We start from the raw sequence: 11401 nt of genomic DNA, 5'->3' as shown, positions 1-11401 counted from the left end.
ACGAACATCTGTATGAAGTAAGTTTTTTAATGTGCATTGGGTTATGTTTCAATCCTAGACCTTATTATGTTTTTGTAGTTTATTGTAGACTATTCTATTAGAATACAAACATATGTATGAATATAAGTTAGCGAAATAAATTGTTATTCTGATAGAATATATGGAATATCTTATATTTTAAAACATTAATCTCTACTATCTTATACTAAACATTATATTATTTATTGTGTGTTGTAGCAGAACAAGTACATGGAGAAGAAGACATGTGAAACGAGAAAGAAGGCCAAAGAAAAAGCTTGATAAATCAGTTGAACCAAAGAAAAGTCCTAAACCTTTAAATGTACCACTTTTGGAAAGAGAGATAAGGTCAAAGAGGAAATATGATAGAGTTCCCATTTTAAAAAATTTAAAGAATAAGGGAATTGATGAATCTGTCAAAGAGGAACGAGAAGTTAATGTTAGAAAAAAAAGGTAAGGAATATCCACCTGGTTTAAGATACCTTCCAACCAGAATGAAATGTGATAACATCACTACAGCTGTTATGGGGATGTCACCGGAACAAAAACACGTAGTATTAAGAATGGGTTTTGGATCAATTCTGTAAGTGAATATTACAAGTTATCCGGGGCAACTAAGCTACTATCTTTTAGATATGTATGATGTCGATAGTAAAAGACTTGTCCTACAAAACTCTGTTATTAAGATAACAGAACAAAGAGTGCATGATATGATGGGGTTGCCAATTGGTGGAGAAGACATCAATGAGTTGCCATTGTGTCATAAGGGGAATCAAATTCTGGAAGAATGGAGGGGACAATATAGTTGTGTTAAGTTCAATGGTGAGGAGTATTTAAGAAGGATTCAAGCTACAACAAAAGATAGTTTGATGTTTAGGCTTAATGTTTTGACCCTTTTTGTTAACAACTTCATAGAGTCAATGTTGATGGGAGCAAATCAAATAAAAGTGGTAAGGAAGTTGGTGTTGGTAGAAGACTTTTCAAAGTTAAATTGGTGTAAATATATGCTTGATTGTTTGGGATCAAGGAAAAAACTGTGGAAAAGGGATGACAAATCAAGCTACTACAGTGGTCCTATTACACTCCTGATTGTAAGTTTGAAATATGTTATATTAAAATATAAATTTGGTATTGATTTATTATTGATGTATTGATTAAGTTAATGTTTTTTTAGTTGGTGTACGTGTATAACATGAAGTATTCTATCAAGATAAATAAAAGGCTTCCTTTTATTGGGCGTATTAATGGTGCTAAATTATTAGAGATTCAACAATTGGAAATCAGTGTGGGAGGGTTCGGGAGGCAATTTCGGGATGAGCATGATGATGTGGATATGGTGGATGAAACAGGAGGTGAAGAACAACAACTACTCAACTTTAAGAGGGATTTTGGAGATGAGGAGGTAATGTTATGTTTCTTTGTGGATAATTATTAAATATGTAATTACTCTAATTAATATTTGAATGTATATTATGGTAGAATATAAATTTCAATTCGTGGAATACTACTAATTTGTCTATACATTTATAATAGTCAAAATGGTGGAATATTCTTGTAATGTAATTAATAATTAATTATATGTATTGCAGGCATACGTTGCTGTTATAAAACATAGTTATGGGATAATTCTAACAGAGAAAAGTACTATGGAGGTTGCATTGAAGGATGGTTTGGAAAAATTCCCTGATAGTGTGGTGCTGAATGAGTGGATGGAAAAGATAAATGAGCTTTTCAACCAAGTGCAAGAAGGGGCAAGTAACAAAAAAGTGCATGAGCCTGAGTGTGGTAATGAGTTAAATATGAATGATGTAGGTGATGGCGGTGAAGGAAACAGTTCACCTGTTTAAGGATTGATACTTACTGAAGTTAATGTCAAAAAAGAAGTCAATTATAGGACACATGTTGATACCAATTCTTTAACAATGACTCAGTTTCATCGACTTCCAGGGGTGAATGAGGAAATGCTTAAGTTGTTGGATGAAACTGAGTTACAGGTGTATAGAAGGAAACAACTAATGTCAGGAAGTAGTGGTGATAATGTGGTTGAAAGAAATATAGGAGAAGCTGTAGATAATGCTGCAGAAGATGATGATAACGACAAAAGGGAAAAACGTATCCCTAAAAGGGAAAAAATATTTCGTTCGCCCTATATTGAAAGAATTGTTAAGGTTGGGGATAAACTGACTAAGAATGAAACAGGGATATGCAATTCAGTTTTTGTATCTAATAGAGATAATGGGTTCGTATATATATGACTCACTTATTATATTTTTAGAATATAAATTTGAATGTATTTAGATTGATTTTATATATAATGTTTGTGACAGGGATGAGATTTGGGACATTGGAACTGGTGATTTGCTCCACCAGGGTTTTACATATCAATTTAATCAAGGGATGTTTTTGCATTCTAGAGTAATTGATTGTTGGGCTGCGTTTTTGAATAAAATGGAGAACTACAAGTATGAATCATCGCTTTCAAGATTTTTCTTCGATACAACTATTGTGGTATGAATTTAATTTTTAAATTAATTTTAAATTCAAATTTATTTTTGAAGAAATTCGTATTGTTGTTGATGTGGGTTTTTTACAGACAGAAGAGATATTGAATGAATTAAAGCCGGAAGATATGAAATGTAGGCTTTTTGCTACTCTATTGCGAATCTACATTAATAAATTTGATGTCAAGCCAAGTTTCAGAGATGTTGCGCTTGTAAGTTTATTTTGTAAATGTAATATTTGTTGCATCACTTAATATTAAAGTAACTTTATTTTAATGTGTACAAGGTTTTCTTCCCAATAGTTGATGATGGGAAGTATTACTTACTCATCTTTGATCCGAGATCAAGTTTATACTACATAGTAGATCATGTGAAGAGAACAGGAACTTTGGAAAGAAAATATGGCATGATACCAAAACTGGTGGTAAGATAATCAATAAAATTCTGATCACTAGGTTTTCATTCTAAAGTATGTTATACAACTATGTCTCATGTATATGTTGTATTTAATGACAGAAAAAGTTGTTTTGCAACTACTAGACATCACAACATCATCCAATGGCAAAAGCCTTAACTTTTAAGGCGCGACGGGTGATGAACATATATTGGCAAGTAGAAAAAGCTGGGACAGAATGTGGAGTCTACCTCATGAGGAATATGGAAAGTTACATGGGGGAAAATGAAGGGCGTTGGGAGTGTTGTCTTACAGGTAAAATGTTGGTGATGTGAATGTTATAATTAAGTTAAAGACGAAATACATGGCAAGATTGTTGACCGATGAGTTCAATAAGTTTAAGACTATGATAGTTAAAGACTTTGAAGCGTTTCGTAAGCTGGATATTTTGGAACAAAATATGCTTCTTCAACAGTCTGCTGAAAATAGGAAACAAGGGGTCGTCAGTAAGAATTTGAATTGGTAGTTTGGTTTTTTTAAGATAAATAGTGACAAGGCATTAGCTCAACTTTTTTTTTTTTTTTTTTTTTTTTTTTTTTTTTTTTGTGGTTGTTCAAATACGATTCTGCATTATGTTAGATGTTTGAAAAGGTACTTTGTCTTGTAACGGATTATTAATTTTGATATTAAGGTTGTGTTGATGCATTGTTTAAATTCTGTGATGATGATGTTGTGCTTTGTGAAAAGCAATTCTGGTTGAATGGGAAGTAGTTTAATAATCGGTTTTTGATGGGCTGCTTATTAATAAAATTTAGAATTAAATTATGAAGATTTTTTAAATATAATGAAAGGTTGTTGTTGATAGTGTATGTGTTGATGTAGTTTTTGTAATAATGTTATTAATATAGTTCAAGGTTGTTGTTAATAATGTTGTGTGACTGGACTGTTTTTTACAGTTTTTAGATGTTGATATAATATAATAAATTTTATGATTCTGGCAGAATATGTTATGGTTTTTTATTTTATATTAATTGGATGTCAATGAGAAATGTATATTTAGTTATAATGTACCCTTTTTGAAATTAAGTATGTGCGGGTAAATGTATAATGCATAAAAAATCAAAATCTAAAATTCTTTTTGAATGGATATGTTTTAGAAATATAAAGTCAAATTCATTGACATCTTATGTTGTGTGCCTGGGCTTTTTTTGCAATTTTTTTTATGCTGATAGATTAGTTTATATTGTTATTATTCTATCAGAATATGTTATACTTGTATGCGAGTTAGATGTAGATGGTAAATGTAGGTTTAGATATAAAATTCTTTTGGAATGAATATGTTTACGTAGTATATATTCTTTTTGAAAGAAAATATGATATAATTAATATTTGTATATAAATTGTACACATTGTTTGTATACTACAATAAACAATAAAGCATTTTTGTGAAAATGAAAATCAATCTTAAATGTTTGAAAAAAGTTGTATAACTTGCTGCAAGTTAGGAAAATAATGAATATATAAAATTGATCGAATGAATGTTTGTATTACGTGATATGATTATTTTTAAGTAATAAGTAAGGAAAATAATGAATATATAATATTGTCACTAGCAATGAAGGTGAATACTTTATTAAACGACATAAAAGATAACATTGAATGTGAACCGAAAAAATTAAAATGAAATGTCCTTCTACTAAAACCAATAAAAAACAATCAAGGAAATTATTTCTCGGCGTTCTTTAAAGGACAATTTCTTTTGTCATGATGAACCATCTGTTGACATGCATCACACTTTCTCTTAGCTTTCGAGATTTCTTTCTCAATCATCTCTTTTGTAGATTTTAATCTTTTCCCACGACTACCATATCCTTTGTTATGAATATCTGTAGGATTCTGAATGTCGCTAACATCAGATACTACATCAGGACATACTACGCCTAGAAGCTTCTTGAACTGTTCTGCTCTGTTCGGTAGATCATGAGTTAGACAATCGTCTACGAATTTTTTTTTTCAATTTATTCTGCTCGTCAAGGTATAACTTTAACTTAGCTGCATCATGGCTTAAGAAAGACACACAACGGTCAACAGTTGAAAAAATATCAATAGCAGTCATGTCGGAATTAGAATCGTCAAAAGAGCTATTGAAGCGTCTTTTCAATAATTCTGTTGGAATAACATCCCTACGCCAACGTTTCAAAATGTACTTTTCAGGAATTTGTTCAACGCCATAAAACTTAAACACACAAAATATGTGTCTGCATAAGATCCCTACATGTTCAACATGCATACAAGTACATTTGAATTAACCATCTTTGGTTGAGTGTGTGACCTGGAATATATAAGATGATTAGTGAGTATCTTTAGGTTGTAAGTTTTTAGTGTTTAAATTCGAATAATAGAATGACAACTAAAGTGAAAAAAATATACCGTGTATTCAGTATCCCTTATAAGACAATTGTAATTGTATTCCTCATCTTTGTCATCCATATCGACATCATTTGTTTGCCTAGTAGTTATTTTGTTTTTTTTTCTCCAAAACAGCAATTATGTCAACACCGTTGGAAGATATCACATTTTTTTGGAAACAATTATCTTCAGCTCTTGATATCTCTTTCTGAACCTGATAAAAAATCTTGTGCGTGTATACATTTGAAGCATGTGGTTCCTTCGGACTATGGGTAATGAATTTAGGAAAAGTGGTGGCAATATTAAAATCATTTAGAATTTGGTTATGTCTTTGTTGCTCCATGACTGATTCAAATGTCATCATAAACATGATAAGATAAGAACCGGTTAATGTGGTGGTTTGAAATGACCAATTCTAACTTTCAGACAGTGATGTAGTTCGCATAAGACCAGACATTGGAATGTGCTTGAAAAATGTGGGGATCCAAGATCTTCGCAAACCATACATAGTATTCAGCCAACTGTTATCTGTAATTTTAAACTCATCCAACATCATACTCCATACATTCTCGAATTCATGTGGTTCCAGCTTAGAATTCCAAATTATAGAGTGAAAACGCTTTTGAAATTTTTGATTGGTGGTTGCATCTTTAATTGATAAAATCTGTATAAAATGAAATTTAATGAGGATCAGTACAGTTTAACAGTTAAACCAATTGATTCTGTTAGAATATGAGAAAATAATTGTATAATCATAACATAAAATAAGAATAATATTCGTTTGATGCATACCTTATTTGGCAACTTCTTTGTTATATGCTACATACATAACCTATGATGTGCCAACATGAAAACCTTATCTATAGCTTTTTTCAAAGTTGGATCTTGGTCAGATATAACCAATTGAGGTTGTTTTCTAAAAGTTTTCAAAAAAGCTCTAAGCAACCATTCATAAGAAGCTCCATCCTCTTTACTTAAAAGTCCAGCACCAAATGTTACACATTTTTTTGTGGTTATCGATGCCAATGAATGGAACAAAAACCATATCATACATATTTTAAAAATAAAATATTATTTTACATAACTGAAAACAATGAAATTGTTATTGTAAAAGTATTAAAGGTTAGAAATACTTATTCATGCTGAATGTGGCATCGAGTGATAGAACGTCTCCGAACGAATTGTAGTTATACTTTGCTGTTTCGTCAGCCCAGAATAGAGCATTCAATCTTTTGTTCAACACTTTACACTCAAAAGTAAATGATGAGACATTTTTCGTCTTGTCATTCATCTTGTCAGCAAGGAATTTCATGTTCCTCCCACCTATGTAACAATTAAGATTTCTCCTAGCATTCTTGAAATCAGAAACCAATCCACCTCGAGCCGAAGGACTGACCTGAAGAGCACTATACAGTCTATGTGCTTTTACAGGACCAATATTTTGTTTTGACAAATTATGAATGAAAATTTCTTGGGAATAATCAAGTTTTCTCTTTGAATGAGATAAGTACATATTGCTCTTGCTAAAGAGCTCGTGATTATGTTGCTCAATAAAATCAATCACAACATATCTAAGAGTACCAAGAATTATTTCTAAAACAACTTTCGCTTTACAATTCCTCCTAAATAAATCTTTTTTTCTTTGAATCTTTTTATGTTGAATGTCCAGAGTAGCTACTTTACTAGTATTTGGCTTACCTTCCCGATTGCATACAAAATGTCTATTTGTAATAATCCCATTTTTCGTTTTTTGTACTCTTCCAAGCCTGACATCAAAACCAGATTCTAATGCATAGTTTCTATACATTGTTACCGCTTCTCCATATGAATTAAATTTTGATGTAACTTTTGGTTTGATATCTTCTGAAACAATCGGGGTCCAATACAAGGTGCTACCAGGAGAAACGTAATCATGTGTAACATGTGGTTGTCCTGTTTAAACATAGCAAATACAAAATTATTCTGAAAGAATGATATAAATATTATTCTGAAATAATTTTATTTTTCCTGTAAAAATTTCAATATCCTGAATTGAATTTAGTACCTTCAATGAAATCAATATTAACCTCTGTATCTTCATTAACGAAGTGATTTTTGTCTTCTGCATGATTTGAGTCCTCTGTATGTTCATCGATGAAAATATTAACATTTAACATTAAACTTGTTTGTTACAATATATAATCTGAAATACAATGAAAAATTAAACAATATATTCAAAAACTCACCTAAATTAGGATTACCGCTTTCTCCTATTTAAAAACCGCCATCATATAGTGTATCATTATCAGGAAAATCGAAATCTTCAATTCCATTGTCATCATCACTAGCCAAATAATGTTCCTCATAAATATGATTATTGACATATGGTTCTTGATCGCTCATACCTAAGAAATTTTGATAGTGTTTGTATATGTTTTGGAAGTTGAAAAAATAAAATATTATAAACTGTCATACAAAATAAATAGGGATGAAAGCGGATTCTATGCAAATTAAAATGCTTGATATTAGGGATCACTAATAAAAATAAATGATTCCAATTTGATTCTTGTTTAGAACATGATAAAGATAAAAATATTCATAACATACTATATTCAAATTCCAAATAACAAAAATTCCATCAGCACATTAATTTAATTACTTTACAATATTTTATTAACGACATAATTCTATTAGAATGATATATCAATATGTATTTTAAACTCTGCATATTATCAGAATGACATAATACTATTAGAATACTCTACACTCTACCAATATGACTTATAGAACGTATCAATTTGTGTTACCTCGAATCAATGCACACATTGAATATCATTCTGAAAGAATTATATAACAATATGGCTAACAAAAATGTTTACTGTGTGTTATATCCAAATCAACCTACTAGAATATTATAGTAATATGGTGTTGAAGACAATTAACTCTTAAACTATTTAAGTTCAATTATTTGTATTGCTCATTGTTTACAATATATATTTTTTTGACATTATGTGTTTTGATTTTATGAAACATCATACATTTTTATGAAATATAATGAACATTATTTTTTGACATTATGTTGGAATGAGAACTGTAGTGTTTTACTCTGATATTCTGTTGGAATGATAAACTGTATGATCCTATGAAACATAAAAATACCATAAAACCACTGACATATTATTAGTTGTAAACATAATAATTAAAGCAACACACCTACAATTCATCAAACGATAATTTTATTACACTGAACTGAAACTTAATAATACCATATAATTCATCGAAAACATACTTTTATTTTACTGAAATCAAAGTAAATAATATATAAAAACGACTAATTTGTTGAATTTCTTGTAGTTCTATGCTTTCTTCAATCCAAACGGACAGTTCCTACTATCATGACCAAATCCAAAGCATTTTTTACATCTTCTTTTTTTCTTCACAACTTCATTCACCGGATTCTTGGGATCATTGACATTACCCAGATCCTTCCTGGGATTTTGATCTTCATTTTCCTGGAAGATTATCAGATTTGATATATATATATATATATATATATATATGTGTGTGTGTGTGTGTGTGTGTATGTATGTATGTATGTATATGTAAAAACAATAAAAGGGTGTGTGGGGGACGTTTGAAAAATATCTTCATTATCATATAGAGATGTTGTTAGTAATGTGTGAATACTTGGTTCCGATTTCCATTATGAACATCCATCGATTGTGTAAAACAAATTGATCAGCAGCTAATGGAATCGATAATTGTGATCTGTAAGGGGGACGTTTGCATCGAATATATAAATAAAATTAAATTAATGATAACTAAATCAATCATAAATCATTGTCTAATATAAAGGGATAAAAATCAGACTAAATAAAGAATTTAAAAGGAAAGATTACATAATTATCCTCAAATAATAAATAAAATAATTAATAATTTGCTAAATTGTGATTGGTGCATCCATGCACACACTACTTGTTATAAACATTTGAAACTAATTCTCTTTCTCTCTCTCTCTCTCTCTATATATATATATATATATATATATATATATATATATATATATATATATATATAGGGTTAGGTTATTTTGTTTTCACTATCTATTGTGTGTATATATGACTGATTCTGGACCAATCATTTTAGTTATTTTAAGAAAGTAATTAATGCATATTACATGTTGAAAATATAATAGGTATTAATTACATCTTTAATATTTAATATGAATTAATTACTTTTTTAAAATAACTAAAATGATTGGTCTAGAATCAATCATACATGCACGCAATAGATAGTGAAAACATTTGAACCTAACTCTTTCTCTCTCTCTCTCTCTCTCTCTCTCTCTATATATATATATATATATATATATATATATATATATATATCAAGGGCATTTTTGAAAATTGATTTAAAAAGCGTAATATTTTTTCTTAAAGGTCTATATGAAATAACTTTTAAATTTGAAGTTTCTTTTGTTTAAAGTAAAAACTAAACACTCATACTACCAAATAATTTTTCTTTTTTGTTTAAATTGATTTTTTTTTTATAAAACTAAAAATTAGAGGCTTCCAAAAATCCGCCAAATAAGTCCATACCAAGAACATTTTTCAGCGATTATAAAACAAAAACATACCGATTAAATAAAAAATACTAATAGTTGCTTTTCTTGGGCATAAAAAAGAAATTACAAAAGTTTCATACTTGTTAGAATCGGTCCAGTCGGATTAACTTAGCATTTTTGTCGGTCTTTTTGATACATAAAAAAGATTTGACATAATAAAGTATGACTGCAAACTAAATAAAGCTATTTAAGTATTTATATCAATATAAGTATATTTTAGAAGACTTTCCACGTGTTCTACAACTTTTACTGGTTCAACACTTCAACTAATTTTCAGATAAAGTCGATCAATCTTTATGCAAATGTTTTCAAAGTGTAACTTAGGCATCCACAATGGATGCCCTTATAACATTTGAATTGAATCTCAATAAAAATGATTTAAAAAAGTTAACAGATATGTAATTCTACTGCGCATATACGACCTATTCCATTTTCAAATCCTAATAAGTGACTATGAAACATTCCAGTCAAAGTCAAACTATGTGGTAATCGCTAACTCTATAAATAGCTCCCATTGTGATGCAGATTGTTCATAAATAAACCTTAACAATTTTATCCTACAACTTCGTCCTTTTTCTTATTTTGACAGAAACAACACAAAAAACATGAGATCAGAAATCAAAAGTTTGGCCATAATGGCAGTGTTTATTTTGCTGTTCATAAGTTTGGAACCAAATAGAGCCTGTAGACTTTTGAATGGAGAATTTGAAGAAACATGGATGAAGACTGGAAACCTTCTGTTATCATCTCTACAAAAAGGACCTGTTCGGCCGCCAGGGAACGGATGTTGTAACACAGGTGGCTGTGGTAACCCTTGTGTCGGCTCCAGGAAGGTTGTTGGCCGTCTTCATAGTGGTGGTGCTCCACCGCCTCCACCACCATCACTGACTCATACTCCAACTTCTACCGATCAATGAAACCAACAAATGATGTTGGTGCATGCATTGGATTACCGACCTTACAAGAACTCTTAAAGCATTTTTCCAACAATTTGTTGTTTTTATTTCTTTTTATTCCATTAATTTATTCATGATCCCGTGTATAATTTAACTAATTGTGTTCGTTTGAGTTTTGGTAAACAATTAATAAAACTAATGCATGGTGCATTTTTTTTTAACTAACAGTTAATGCTGGATTTTATAATTGCCAATCATTTTGTAATTTTCAATCTAAATCCTCTCTAATAAATAAAGGTTTTTTTGCCACTTGTCAAATTCTCAAGAGTTTGCCACATGTAATTTTGTGAGAGTTTTAGAATTATTATTTTCCACTTGTCATTTTTTGAGAATTTTCATTTTTTAAAATAAAATTTCAAATAAGGAAAGAGAATCATTCTATTAATTTGATAATAAATTCTCATAAATGCTCTAAAGAAGATTTGATTTTTTTTATAAATGTTTGAAAAGATTACATTATGATATGTAAAAATATTATTTTATAAAATATTTAATGTTTAAATATTGATATTAAATTTTT

The 11401-nt window shown here is 29.7% G+C and overlaps 1 pseudogene; it reads right to left on the bottom strand.

Annotated features, from left to right (window-relative positions):
* Nucleotides 1-5737: 5737 nt before the first annotated feature.
* Nucleotides 5738-7704, bottom strand: LOC145051126 (protein FAR1-RELATED SEQUENCE 5-like; annotated as a pseudogene).
* Between the last annotated feature and the right edge of the window lie 3697 nt (nucleotides 7705-11401).

Source organism: Lactuca serriola, chromosome 5 (assembly GCF_051521515.1).
Source record: "Lactuca serriola cultivar US96UC23 chromosome 5, Lser_US96UC23_V15, whole genome shotgun sequence".
Classification (NCBI taxonomy): domain Eukaryota; kingdom Viridiplantae; phylum Streptophyta; class Magnoliopsida; order Asterales; family Asteraceae; genus Lactuca; species Lactuca serriola.
Note: the sequence above shows the minus strand (reverse complement) of the source record. Positions and strands in the feature narration are given on the sequence as shown.